General features: G+C 41.6%; 1 protein-coding gene across 2 annotated transcripts in view; it reads left to right on the forward strand.

Moving 5' to 3' along the window:
* Window positions 1-570: 570 nt before the first annotated feature.
* Window positions 571-15,407, forward strand: part of dnmbp (dynamin binding protein) — a 95,645-nt gene continuing 80,808 nt past the window's right edge. Inside the window, exon 1 of one of the 2 annotated variants that reach the window (XM_079492966.1) lies at window positions 571-837. The gene's annotated coding sequence lies outside the window, so the exon portion shown is untranslated. The remainder of the gene's footprint in view (window positions 838-15,407) is intronic. The other variant, XM_079492967.1, reaches the window with a different exon arrangement.

The raw sequence follows: 15,407 nt of genomic DNA on the forward strand, positions 1-15,407 counted from the left end.
TCCCCCTCAGAGGATCGATCACATTTCCACATTTCTTGACCCACACATGCCTCCCCCACAACTGCCAATTCTGGGAAGCGTGGAGTCAGGGTAAGACCTGGCCTTTGGCAGGCTAGATTAGAAGATGCGGCCAGGGGCCTCCTTTAGTCCTTGGCGGCTTGGCCCCTGAGGGGTCCCCGTGCTCCAATTTGAGAACCAGTCTAGTTTGAGTGTTGCTGTCTATGTGTGTAAGCTACAATGTGGAATCTGGTGCCTCTTTTATGCAACTGTTATAAATGTACGGTAAACTAATTTGATTTTAATCGATTATGTAAGAATTTTTGCATTAAATAAATATATCCCCCAAATCACGTATAAGACAATAATCAACAGTCGCTTGCTGAGATGCTGCCCTATTGATTATTACTAAATTAGATTTTATAGTGACGTTGCATTTTGCCGCCCAATTAAATCAATCGACTACAACCAAACGAACCAATCACAGCGCGAGCGTCCCTCCGAGCCATGGGAGCTGAAGTGCTGTAATGAGATGACAGCTGATGGTTCTCGGGGGCAGTTTCACTGACTGAGCTCTCCCGCTGCACTGCGTGACACTCTGGACACTAAACAACACTTTGACTTCATAACAGCTCAATAAAACAACGTTAACAATGAGATCCTGGCTGGAAAAATGAACGTGTTTACATCTGTATGGACTGGGATGAGTCTGACTTGATGCTGCGCACTCCAGAAAGGAAAGAAAAAGTCCCACATCACCACACGTAAAAAGTTGGATATGATTCATGGGTGCTTCTAACGGATCCATGCATTTGTTCCACTCTAAACGGCTCTAAACAGGTAAGAAACACATACGAAGAATGTCACATTTTGGTCTTTTGATGTTTTTTTTGCTTAGGGAAGGCGTAAAAAAAAGCACATTCCCATGACGGGGGGACTTCCATCCCGATCACTGGAAAGAGACACATTGGAAACTTCAGGTTTTTTCTTTGAACAAATGACTGTACCTATACTAGTTAACAGACTGTTAAACAAGACAGCACTAGTTTCCTCTCCCCCACCTGTTGTTTACACATGAAATATGTGTATAGCTCTTTTTAGAAAGCCAAACGGTGAAGGACTGACAGCAATAGACTACTGACAGTGGTTTTGGGGCGTATGTATATTTTCCAGAGTTTACTAACAGTTGCAACTAGAACCCAGTGAGGTGGACATTATGAATGGAACTCCACACATAATGTGATTGGAAAAGTAGATGATCATCACTTTATAGTAAATTTAATTTACACAAGGTCATTGAAATGTGTAGTTATGTCTGTCCTATACAGTACACATGATACACTTTATATGCACACAGCTTTGCTACACATAGGCCTACTTTCCTTATTAGCCGTAGAATGGCTGTGAACTGATATTACCGGTACCTACATTGCATTGGCCTTGGATAAAGAAGACGTGTGTTTTTTTTATCAAGTCTGACTTTTATCAGACTGGATTAATAAGTCAGACTCAATAAAAAAAAATACATCTATGATAGTTGATCCAAGGCTAACATTTCATGTATTCCATGAATTTAATGAAATATATTGAATATATCACTGCTGTGAGCAGTGATGCTCATTTCTTAAGCACCTTTTATATATTTTCAAGGACCCTTACATTACCCTGACTTTTTAATCTCTGTCTGGGACCCCAATCTAATTGCTAAGACATAATGCATAAGTCTGTCTGTCTGTCTGTCTGTCTGTCTGTCTGTCTGTCTGTCTGTCTGTCTGTCATGCATATTCTGGAGGGAACATTCCGCATTGCGACACTTTGTGCATTTGTACATGTGCTATTTGTGACACAGAGAATTGGTGTTGACAAAAAAAAGCGGTCCAAGAAGTAGAGAGATATTTTGGGGGACCACCTGGAACCCCCTCAAGGACTCCTGGGGGTCCCCACATTGAGAGCCACTGCATGAGAACTCAGGTTCAGGCACATTCTTTTTAGGGCTCAGTGCCTTGCTCAAGGGCAGAGTTGGTGCAGCCGGAAGGGGACTATAGATGTACTACCAGCCACCAGGTTTGTGGAATAAATTGACATGCACATTGGAACAACTTAGTGTCAGGCTGGAATCTGACTAGCGACCTTTCCACTCCAGTCACTGATCAGCCTCGCTAGTCGCTAGACGTACGTGAATCCATCATTTGTTTCATCTGTGAGCGTGGTGAGTTGTTTATCCATGCATTCCACTCAGGATGCTATGCACCATACTATGCTCAGTGTTATGACTATACGTAATTATACATTAGAGCATTTGGTTCTCAAACTGTACAGGCCAAAATAGTCATATTTGAACAAGCACTTGGAATTGTTGGCATTGCATTTTGTTTGACTCGGTTCCACAGATGAGGTGTAGCTTTTTTACCTCCTGGTGGTCCCAGTTTGAGAACCGCTGCATTAGAGGAGCAGTGGAGTTCACTGCTGTTCTTTAGTCTATATCAGGGGTGCCCAAAAGGTAGATCGCGATCTACCAGTAGATCACAAAGGCTGTGCAGGTAGATCACAAGACATGCCCCTAAAGAGTATTTCATTTAAATATATTGAAGAAAAAAACCGATAAAAAAAACAAACAAAACATTTCTCCCCCTCTATTTCCCATTCCAAGTGCATTTGTCTTATACTGTACAGAATGTAACACGAACTCTACTATTCCGAAGCCCCCTCAGGTACATATTTAAACTATTTTCAGCAATGGTATAATAATTGATTTGGTGGGTAGATCTTGCCGAGCTGGTCATTTTGAAAGTAGCTCTCAAGTCAAAAAGTGTGGGCAGTGGGCACCCCTGGTCTATATACTATAAACTATACCCTTACCAATCGGAGAACCCGTCGGCGGAATCTGTCTTGACTCTTGACAGATCATACAGTTACTATTCTTATACTAACAATTAACAAATGGGTTGCTTTCAAGTGTAGGCTACTGTCTCAAACAGTGTGTTCAATGACTCAACGGGGCATGTGTCTCCACTGATGGCTGGGTAGCGCTATACGTGACCTTCTGGGTCATGTGTTGTTGCGTCAAGGTCAAGGGTGATACTTAGTTGTCTCGACTGAAAATAGAGTAATCATAACGCACCTAGGGCTGTCACGATTACACATTTAAGTTGACGATTAATTGTCACACAATTAATTGCGATTAACGATTTAATTGTGTTTTGTTTTTGCATTGAACATTGGAACGTTACAATTTGTATTTCTGTTTGCGTTTTACGTAGGCTTCGTTGTCACAAATCCCGCAGGGCAGATATGAGAAATAACTGAAATCTAAAACTTTAAATCACTGACACATTTAATTTTAATTTAATTTGTTTCTTTCCAAAAGTTTGATCTACAAGCTTACAACACGTGTACAACACTAACTTTATGACGTGTTGTAAGCTTGTAGATCAAGTGACGTGTTGTAAGCTTGTAGATCTGCTATTTTTGAAAATGTATGGACATTTTTCAACCTGGAAAGTGGAAACGATTATGCAAAAATAATTGCGATTATGTCAAATAATCGCAATTAGGCCTGCCATTATGTAGTAATTGTGACAGGGGCCTAAACGCATCGCCCGGCGACGTGCTATGACTCCATTGTTTGACTTATATATGGACCGCAATGGTCCATAAATCCAGCTTCAGCAGCTGAATCCAGCTTCAGCTTTTTTGTGTTACCATCCTTGTTGATGTTTTAAAGGTATTTGTTAATGCTTGTCCATTAAGTATTCTGTTTAGAGCTGGGACTCGATTAAAAAAATTAATCTAATTAATCAGAGGCTTTGTAGTTAATTAATCTTGATTAATCGCATTTTAATCGCATATCAATATTCAACCCGAGAACAGTGAGAAACCTTTTTTTTCAAATGTTTTTTGGTATCCCAGTGAATAGTGACTGATTGATTGATTGATTGAAGAATGTATTAACAGTTTGCAGAATTACAGTACATTTCAAGCACAAACTCAATACAAAGGCTGTTAACTGTGAGTGGACGACCCAATTAAGCATTACACTTGACTACGGGATTCCACTCATTTTCAACATTTTACTGTCATTAATATACCTTAGAGTTGTTGTGTGGATATAATAAGAAAGTCCCCCCCCATTCTGTGTTGCCTAGAACTGGAGGTCTGAAAAAAAACAGTAACATTATGAAGTACATTTTTGTGATGTCACTGAGATGTACTAAATAATGTTACTGTCACAATTACTACATAATGGCAGGCCTAATTGCGATTATTTGACATAATCGCAATTATTTTTGCATAATCGTTTCCACTTTCCAGGTTGAAAAATGTCCATACATTTTCAAAAATAGCAGATCTACAAGCTTACAACACGTCACTTGATCTACAAGCTTACAACACGTCATAAAGTTAGTGTTGTACACGTGTTGTAAGCTTGTAGATCAAACTTTTGGAAAGAAACAAATTAAATTAAAATTAAATGTGTCAGTGATTTAAAGTTTTAGATTTCAGTTATTTCTCATATCTGCCCTGCGGGATTTGTGACAACGAAGCCTACGTAAAACGCAAACAGAAATACAAATTGTAGTCCACTTTTCATTTCATTTTATTCCTCATAAAAGATGCCATAACCTAGTCCTGTATCTCAAACTGTCAAATCAATATTTGATTAAAAAAAACGCTGCTTATCAACTAACCAGTTAATCGATCGATAAGGTTATCATCAATGATGTTTGTTTGAGGTTTGTAACGGCCAAGCCTCAGCAAAGACAAACAGCTGAGATTTGTCAGTCTTGACATTTCAACAGTGATTGAAAGGCTTTCTGTGGTTTTGGTGCAATCATTTGGCTGGTTGAAACTAATCTTTAGCAAGCATTTCAGTTCTCCTTTCTTGACATGTCTATTTTGACATGACTTTATTTTTGGTTGTGGTTAAAGAAGCATGCATTGCTCTTTCTTATGGCGGTTCTCTTATCAATCACACGGTAGTGCTACACGATTTTTGCTTAAATGTGAATTTTGATTTTCCTCCACAAGAATTGAGATCGCGATTCTCATTTTTTCCATGACAATATTTATTGTCTTCAGTCTGTAGTTGCTGAACATTACTAAATTCAAACTTTGGTACAAAACATAAGAGTAACTAAAATAAATTGGACAGCCAACTAGTGCTGCACGATTCTCGCTCAAATTTAGAAATGAGATCACATAGCTGTCTGAATCTAGATCGCGATCTTCTTTCGATTAATCGTGCAGCACTACCACACGGCGACGGTACGTACGGTACAGGATGGCAAAAAGTTCCAAATCTGAAGTAGACGCAGACGAACAAAGCCAACATTGTCGCGTTTAATCATTGAATACATACATTTCTTTCTCTGTTCAGCACCGCAGGCCTCTTTCCATTCTCTTTTGAGGTACTAGGAGAACTGTGACTCGCCTTGTGTTGAAGTCAGTCTCTGTCAACTGACCCTAGTTGAACTCCTCCCTGCTGGTCATGACATGCCATTAAAATATCCATTATCAGGGGTTGACACTAAGGTCTCAGACGCACTTAGTACAGGTCATGTTCTACTTGACCAAAGGTCATGCCCACTTGCCCGAAAAGTTAATCGCGATAGGTAAAAATTTAATTACCGTTCATTTTAACACGTATGTTTTTATTTTACTTGCATATTCTGGGGCTAGATATGAGATGTGAGATATGGATAAATATTTCAATATTACAATAAATATTTCAATAAATATTTCAATAGCTATTTTTATTTCAATAGCTATCGTTCAGCTTGTAGATCTGCTATTTTTGAATAGCCAGCATGTAAATGGATACAGTACGCACTACATGGTTAACAGTTTAAGGGCCCCAGACGGAGATCACCGAGTTCAAGTTCACGGTCAAGTTGCCCGAGACGGAGATTGATAAATAGGACGGTGATTAATGATATCAAAACCGGTCGCATCGCTCCACAGTCTAGGAGCGCTTGTTGCCCAATCCTCGGTGTTGCACAACAGTGACACGTCATCGAAAATGTTCCCTGCCTGTTTAGCGGACGACAACAAAAATCTTAAAACATTCATAACTCGCGATCTAAATCATCCCGTCTAATTATGAAAAAAGATCCTGTGTTAGACGGCGGTCCAGTCGCTAGTCGCTATAGATTTATTCTTACCTCCCGTTGTTGTCGATCGACTCTAGAGTGGTGTGGCTATTGTCACAACAACGTCCGGTCCCCCGGTAAAAGTGGTCCGGGCGCTATAAATGATGGGCACATTTTATTAATGGATTAAATAGGTCCGGGCACTCAAGGTGTTATTAAAATGATTGTGACGCTACAATGACTACTTTTAGTGGGAACCCCCTGGAACCCTCCAAGGATCTCTGGAGGGATTCGCTTCTAAAAACAAGGGTTTTCAGCAGGGACGGATTAACCCCCACGAGGGCCCCTTTGCCAGTAATTCTTTGGGAGGCCCCATAGCACACGTGCGTGTGAACATTTTGTGTTTTTTATCATTATTTTTACCTATATTTAACAAAATCAATGGCCAGTACCGTGCGGTCCAGTTTCCCCGAAGGGCCCCTGAGAGCCAAGGGCCTCTGGGCCACGGCCCCACTGGCCCAGTGGCTAATTTGGCCTTGGTTTTCAGGTTCCAATCAAGTCAGCCATTGTGGGGGCTGGCATATTACAAAGGATGCTAAACAACATTCTCTTGTCTCTCTCTCTCTTCCACGCTCTTTGTGATGTCGATTAAAAGGTCTATTGTTTAACCACGTGAACCCTAGCGTTCCTATCCTGGGGCAAACATTGGGCAACAACAGCACATAGTAAGCTCTTGGTTGATCTTGTAGATCGGTTTACGTTTTTGGGGTAGGCCAGGCTAATAATAATAATAATGAATTGCATTTTTATAGCGCTTTTCCAAGTGCTCAAAGCGCTTTACAATGGTTAATTCATTCATACATTGGGAGGTGAAGCGGCGAACAGTCGACGCCAGCATCCTCACTTCCCACATTCACACACCAATGGTGGCAAGCTCACACCAACCGACTCATTGGAGGCAATGTATGGTTCAGTGTCTTGCCCAAGGACACTGGACAGGAGGAGCCGGGATTCGAACCGCCGACCCAGGGATCATTGGACGACCTGGTCTACCTCCTGAGCCACAGCCGCCCTGATATATAGTAGTCTGCTGGGGGGGGGGGGGGGGGGGGGGGCTCCGGTCAATGAAGTATGCATGCCAAAACAGGATACTGATCATCAAACCGTTGCTGTACTGTACTGTAGTGTTGATTTCGTCAACTAAAACTATGACGAAAAATGTTTGTTGCCAGCTGACTAGACAGCTTGGGACACAATGCTGCTCAAAATAGACACATTTGGCTTCATAATGGCGTTTCACATTGTCACAGTTCACAATAGCTACTGTCTGACTGTAAACGTGACCCATTATAGTTCATTTGTGGTATGATGAGGAGAATGAATGCCAATGTTTCCATAAACATTACTTTTTTTTTTTTAAATTATCCCATCTTTTGTTGAAATTAGCTGTAGTATCTCGCTGATAGCAATTTGCTAGTGATGAAGAGTGTTGCCAAACTTGCCATATATTATCTGCTTATTATAAGTGACCTTGACCTTGTTTTTCTGTACAGCCGCTTGTACAGCTTGTGTTACTGTTGGTAGTTGCGGGTTGCGTTTTTTTGGGCTTGTTTCTAAAGTGTAGTTGCTTATTTGGGCTTGCTTCCTAATGCTGTTTAAACGAGTGGTTCTCAAACATTTTCATGTCAAGGAACCCCCAAAATAATATGTATTTCCCTGTGGACGCCCATCTAAACATATTATAAAGATCAAGATCTTTGGAAAATAGCAGCTTGTAAATCTGCTATTTTCAAATAGCCTGTCCATGTTTATTTAGGGATAAAGTGGTTTGCAGGGGAACCCCCTGTGTGAGTGATCACATGTGGCCTGGTAGTCTTCTTCTTTTAGACTTGTTTGTCAGCTGTCTGCTTGTTTCTCTCACAAAATGGCAACACTGCTCGTGACTGATGAACTGCTCATTGTGATTGGACAAAACAAAACAGGAGCTTGTCTGTGTCAGTTGAGGAGTGACGGTAAAAACAGAGGCGACAGTATACAGTAGAGCTGACATCCTCAGCTAAAGAAAACAAAGTCAAGGACTTTGTCAACTGAGCCACTTAACTACCTAACCACTAAAGCACAAAAAAGGTTAAATATCATGCGCGCTCACAGCACATTGTGTTACGCCGTGTTGTGAGATTGTAGATCTTTTGGCAGCAGTTTTGTAAAGATTTACAGAAAATGGGGATGCCAGGGTTTAAAGTGGTTAATTGGTTTAATTGACAAATCTGTGAGTTTCCCCGCAATGCAATGATGCAAACATACCTCATTATATCTCACAATTACCTGAGAGGTGCTGATGATGTTGAAATAATTGATTCAGAAAGGAAATAACAACAACAAACTATCAAGACAGGGTGTAATAACTTAAATTGAATTTCATCTATGACAGGGTGTAATTCGTTAGTTGCTGCGAGAGTGAGGTCTAGCCAACACCAACTCGGGATTCCTGGATCGCTGCCCTCCACAATTTCCTATCCAACATCAGGTTCTTGAGCTCTGCAGTGTTGTCAGCCAAGCTGTCGTGCCGCGGCACGTCTACATAGGTGGCACGCTTCTTTCCCCCCCTGGCAAGTTCTGGGTGTAATAACTTATATTGAATTTCATCTATGACATGTCTATGACATATGAATCAATACTTGAGCCAGGTTTCAGCCTGTTTCAACCCCATTCACTATTCCAGTTTCCACAAAGTTCTCAAAGTGGGATCCAGAGACCCTCAGGGTTCCTTAAGGGGTCCTAAATGGACCCTTACAGGTCTGTAACACAGAGGGCTTTGAAATGGGCCCTTATACGGGTCCATCTGTATACTCTCAGAGTTATGGGGGTGTTTAATAACCACTACACTATTCTATGAATATGATTTCTATTTCTTTTATGCTGCCACCACCACATTCTGTCATGCATTTTGACTGTAAAGATACACTCCTCTTCCCAGGACAGAGCAGTGCGCTTCGACTAAAACTATGACGAAAAATGTTGGTCGACTACTTTTTTTTCCACTGACGAAAACGAAATAAAAACCAAGCTACAGTATGATCACTAAAACTAAAAGACTAAAATATTGACAATTTCATTAACAAATAATAATAAAATAAAATTACTAAAATGTTATAGGGAAGGACTAGTGGAGAAGAGATCCAGTAGTGTGTCACTGAGCTTGTAGATCGGCTATTTTCTGCATGCAACCAAGTGTAAAATCAGCCATTACGACGCTATCAAGGCCCGCCAAAACACATTTTTATCGACAAAATCAACTGTACATTTATTCAACTAAAACTAGACTTACACTGAAACATTTCACTCAAACATTTCAAATGTGATTAAAACTAAATGACATTTCATTCAAAAGAGCTGAAACTGACTTGCTAAACTAAATTGTACAGCACCGAGCACTAGTCATCAATGTCATGTTTGATCTAGCCTGGAACTCACCTATGCTTTTTATGGCATAGGCAGCTCCCGGCAGGATCCGCCGGAAGAAACTATGCGCAGCTGCTAGACATGAGACTGATTAATTAGAGCGACAGAGAGAGAGAGGAGTGTGTGTGTGTCAATTTAACAAAGGTGCAGACGATCAGAAATCAGCAGAGAGTGAGTGATGTTTGTATATGCCGAATTGAAGTGGACTCGGACCCAGACTTTTTTTTCCTCCCTGGAAATAAAAACGTCTGTGTTTCCGAGGCTATGTTTGATCCTCCCGGCTGTGTGTGGCTGTGACAACCCAGTCATTTATGACCTGATGTTTACCATAGATAGAACTTGAGTTGGTCCGATACAGCACAGCTGCCGATACTGCTGATATTGGTATCGGCCAGTATTACAGTCTATGCCAGTCCCATACCAAATGGTATTCATCACATGATGACATTTCATTCACATTGAATATTTATTTTGAATGGTTCAGTTGACGTTGCACAGCACTACTGTTTTTATACCTTTTACAGTACTATTTACGGTATTATTGTACTAACTTGAAACTGCACTTTAACAATTCTTTATGGAATATTTATTTATTCCTATATCAGTGCAATTCTGGGTCCATTTGGTTCCATTTGTAGTGTACACTCTCAGAGTTACAGACCTGTAAGGGGTATTAAGTCCCTGGGCTACTCTTTTTTTTTTTTTTTTTTTTTGGCTTTCGCCTTTATTTTATATTTTTTATGGAGGGGCAGACAGTAGGCTGACAGGAAATGGGGAGAGAGATGGGGGGGATGACATGCAGTAAAGGCCGTCGGGATCGGGAGTCGAACCCGCGGCACACTGCCAGACTGGGTTACCAGCCCTGGGCTACTCTTTGAGATGTCTGGATTATACTGTCCTAGATGTGTTTAAATCACACACTGGTATGGCAGAGCTACTCGGAATCGACCGATACGCAAGTTATGGAATTGGTATCGAGAAGGAGGAAATGGTACATCTCTAGTAGAGCTGCTAGGCTATTTGTGTTAATGAAGCAGGTGACACAATGGTTATGCACAGCCACAGTTGATAGGTTCAAACGTTGCAGTCATCGGTAAATAAATGCTGCATGTGAGGCTTGTAAGGGCCGATTCATACTCCTATTTTAGAGCCGAATAAAAGTCGGTTCGGCTCTGTAGAGCCTACAATGTGACGTCATTTGAGGTCCGGGGGGCGGGTACCGTCCTAAAGTCGGCTCTTCGGTGCTACTGAAAATTTCTGACGAGCCGAAATCATTTCGGCACTACAGCGCCGAAACAGCGGTAAAATAGGAGTATGAATCGGCCCTAAGCACTCTGAACGCGATATATCCAAAGCGCTCCTCCACTCGTAAAAGGCTTTCTGTGAACAAAGACACTGCCCCCGTAACTCTCAAGTTAATTATGTTCATCAGCGGAGGGCGTTGGATATGAAATGCCTGCCAGAGAGAGACCCCAGATCACTGCCTGTCCATGTACACCTGTTGAATTATTGAGAGCCTGGTATCTCGTATCGGTGGTGATGATGATGGCGATATTTGACCCCGTTTGTGTGTCCCGTTTGCACACGTTACACGACACACAACACATCACCACCTGGTCCAAACACACACATTCATGTCTAAACAAGTAGACTCGTCAGGACTGTGATATCCATTGATTAGGCGTCACCTATTGCACTCACTCTAAGACCAGAGGAGATATAGGGTAAGATGAGATTAATCAAACTATATTCTTTGTTCCTTTTATTGTTTAAATTGCTAGATTAGGTTTTCACAGCAGTGATGATTGAATCACAATCACATACAACAGTATAGGGATGGGAATTTGAACATTTTTCTTTGTAACTTTTGGAATGTGGGCGGTTAAGCGTTTTATGACGTCATATCAATGAATAAACATTGATATGACACATACGTTAGGTCTGTGTGGCTGTCTTCTTCTCTCATCAAATGGTTATGATTTATTCCATCAATATTCTATTTCTATCTGTTCATATTTTGTAATTGTTTTGATATGACTTAATTTTGGGTAAGTAATTTGGTCCTAAACGGCCTTCAAAGTCCAGTTTTTGGTGAAGAAGTGACCACCGAAAACTACAACATGACGTCACGCTGCGGTGGTCACCCTCACACAACACATCTCTCTGGTCACCTCTTCACCGAAAACCTGACCATGACTACGCCTTTAGAGACACACATGGTTAAACCATGTAACCGTCCCGTCCCTACGTGTAGAATATACGCGTAGAATTTGTAGAAGATAGATCAGAGTATAGTAGATGATATAATATAGCAAATAATATAGCAATCAAATACAAATAAATAAACAAATCCACTAACAAGCCATGTTATGACATATTTAGTGCATAGTTGCATCACGATTCACGGCTAAAGTGAATTGTAGCTTGGATAAGTCTGAATTTATTCTCCTTTTTATGGCCTTATGTAATCTTCCAGAGAGTTCTTGGCAGGTCAAACAGAAAAAAAAGAACAGCAGCATTCTTGTCATTCTGCTGCGAGCCGAGCTTACGTTCAAGTGGATCCAAGCACAGGCAGCGAGGGACTGACTGAATGTGAACAGGGAAATGATAAGAATGAGACATAATACGCTCTGAGAAATCTGCTCCGTAGATACTCAATAACAACATAAACACTATAGTATGCCCATTCTGGGCATGGCGTTCAATGAGAAGTTCACACCGTGCCACACCACGATGCATTGTGAGCTCGTAGATCGCCTATTCTCGCTATTTCTGAAAGAGCGCTTAAATGGTTAACAACACAGGTTACAGGTAGGATATTTTGATAACGTAACAGGATGTCCCGTTCGACCTTGAGGCCTATTCATACTCCAGTTTTAGGCGATAAGGTGACCACCGAAAACTACAACATGACGTCACGCCGCCGTGGTAAGAGACTCACCGTTCACCCAAACACATCTCTCGGTTTTACTAACCATTCTATAAAATGTCTTCTACATCCTGACAGTTTTCTGAAAAAGCTGTTTCTATGTCAGTCGTTCTTCGATTTTTCAAAAATAGCAAACCTGCAAGCTCGTAGCGCGCCACTCGGTGGCGCGCTATAAGCTTGTAGATCTGCTATTTTTCAATAGCTAAAGCATAACATAATGCTGACACCAAAAGGGGTTCCTGCCCAAAATGGGTTAAGAGCAGTGGTTTACAGGTGTGCAGGGGTTGCATTGTTTTTGGCTATTATAAAAAAAACATGTCCCAAAACATGTCTAACATGGCGTGAAACGTTAGAAAAATGTTAGAAATGCAGTGCTGCAGCTGTGCTGCACGAGCTGCATGAGTGTGGGCCTAATCTATACAGGATGTCTGATGTCATGTGACAAAAATTATACCGGTAGATCTACAAGCTAACAACACATTGCACCATGGTAAGTTGTTGTTGTTGTTGTAGATCTGCTCTGTTTTTCACGTGACGCCTTCTCTCGACTCTGTCTTGGGACATTGGTAGCACACGTAAGAGCATCATTATTGCACCGTGTGAGAGTAGCCTGGCTTGGCCAGACTCATACCATGGATTCACTGATGCTTCCGCCCTGGTTATGACCCAGTCATAACTGGGGGTAACCGGGGGGTAACATACTTTGATGAAGTTTTGAAAATGCATTGCTCCTCCGGATTTTGTCCTTTCGTCAGTGTAGTTGTCCCATGTCCTGGTGGTTGTATATGCTTGTTACCTCTGGACGGATGCTGTAATAGCACAGGCTGACTATGTAGGTCAAACACACATCCTAAATAAAAGTGTCTTGTCGGTTTGCCGTCGTATGTATATACCGTCGCAGTGATCTGAGTGTGGTGGACTGGGATTTTTCTGTTCAAATTATGTATTTTTTTCTTTTGGCGGATCCATAGGATCATGTTGGGGGATCCCTGGTTTTTAATATGATCATTTTGGCCGTCCCCAGTTCAAATACGATTATTTTTTTGGGGGTCCCCAGTTCAAATATAATTTGGGGGTTCCCCAGTGCCCCCCCCCCCCCCCCCCCCCCCCCCCCCCCACTGAACAGGAGAGTGGTCACTGGTGCAGTGAGTTGTGTTGTGAGTCAGGGCGGATAGATTATCATACTGATGTTTCTTTTTTTCCCGTGAGTTCATGTGTTTTGGTGAAGTCTCACAGGAGAGAGACATGATGTGCTTACGTAACCACGGGGCTCATATGAGAGCTATTAGTCGTTCTCTTCCACGTTGTGTGGGTGTGGCGGTGGAGCTTCATCATCATCATCATCATCATCGGTGATTTGCAAGAGAAATAAGCAACCAGGTCTATGAAAACAAGCTCAAAACAAGCGACTACTAGGCCACATCGGACATTTGAAAATAGCCGATCTACTATTTATATTTTTAGATGGAGTGTTCGTGGACAGATCCATAAAAAACTCACTTTTAGATGTGGGGGGGGGGGGGGGGGGGGTCCTTTACATGAGAATGTTTGAGAACCACTTTTTTAAACAACTTTAGGAAGCAAGCCCAAATAAGCAACTACACTTTAGAAACAAGACCAACTACACTTTAGAAACAAGACCAACTACACTTTAGAAACAAGACCAACGACACTTTAGAAACAAGACCAACGACACTTTAGAAACAAGAAAGAAAAAAAAGGCAACGCTGATCTTCATCATTCATCACCTCATCATCATCATCCTCACCAGGCACCTCTGGGGTCCGTCTCAGGGAACCCCCCCCCCCCCCCCCTCCCTCCCCTCCGCCTCGCAAACACTTCCCAGTCTCCTTGGCGACGGAGGCGGGGCCAGCTCTGAGCAGGGACTCGGCCAGCTGGGGATTGGTCGTCCTCTCTGTGTGGAAATGTTGATACAAAAGAGCAGTGATGGAAGAAGTACTCTAAAAAGAAATACTCTGTTGAGTCTGTTACTCGTAAAAGTTTGGTATTCCTAAAATGTACTACGGCTAGTCATTATGCAGAATGTACCATTTCACAATCAAAACGTATACATATAATCTTTTGAAAATGGCCGATCTACAAGCTTATCTCACAACGCGTCGCAATGAGCTTGTAGATTGACCATTTTCAAGTGGGGCTGAAGTGGTTCATGCTTGTTTTGTAATACTATTCAAGATCTACAAAGTAACTATAGTTACTAAAGCTTTCAAATAATTATAGTGGAGTAAAAAGTAAAATATTTGCCTCTGAGAAGTAGTTGAGTAGATATAAAAGTATTGAAAATTGGAAATGTTCCACTAAAGTAAAAATTCTTCAAAACATAGGTACTTAAGCACTTGAGTAAATCTACTTAAGTTACTTTCTAGCACTACAAAAGAGCAGCTCCACCCTTTGTGAACGACATGTGAACCAACGGCATTAATATTCAATACATGCACGTCAGGGAGAGAGGAATGAGAAAACATTCTTTCTCTCTGTGTGTGTGTGTGTGTGTGTGTGTGTGTGTGTGTGTGTGTGTGTGTGTGTGTGTGTGTGTGTGTGTGTGTGTGTGTGTGTGTGTGTGTGTGTGTGTGTGTGTGTGTGTGTGTGTGTGTGTGTGTGTGTGTGTGTGTGTGACTGTGTGTGTGTGTGTGTGTGTGTGTGTTCACATTGGGACCACATTTTCCTCAGACTTTGTGAGCATGACCACATTTCACAAGTATTGAAAAGTGAGGAAAATCCAACAAATCAAGGACAATTTGCTGCTCTCAGGAATCAGGATCGAGCCTGTTTTTCCTTCCTTTCTTTTTTTGGCATTTCAGCTTCATTAGAGAGAGAGGGAGAGAGAGACACAGAGACAGAGATAGAGATAGAGAGCATTGCTGCATTGTATGCTTTGGCAATACTGTAGTTATTACATTCATGCCAAT

Source organism: Electrona antarctica (assembly GCF_951216825.1).
Source record: "Electrona antarctica genome assembly, chromosome: 22".
NCBI classification, from domain to species: Eukaryota; Metazoa; Chordata; class Actinopteri; order Myctophiformes; family Myctophidae; genus Electrona; species Electrona antarctica.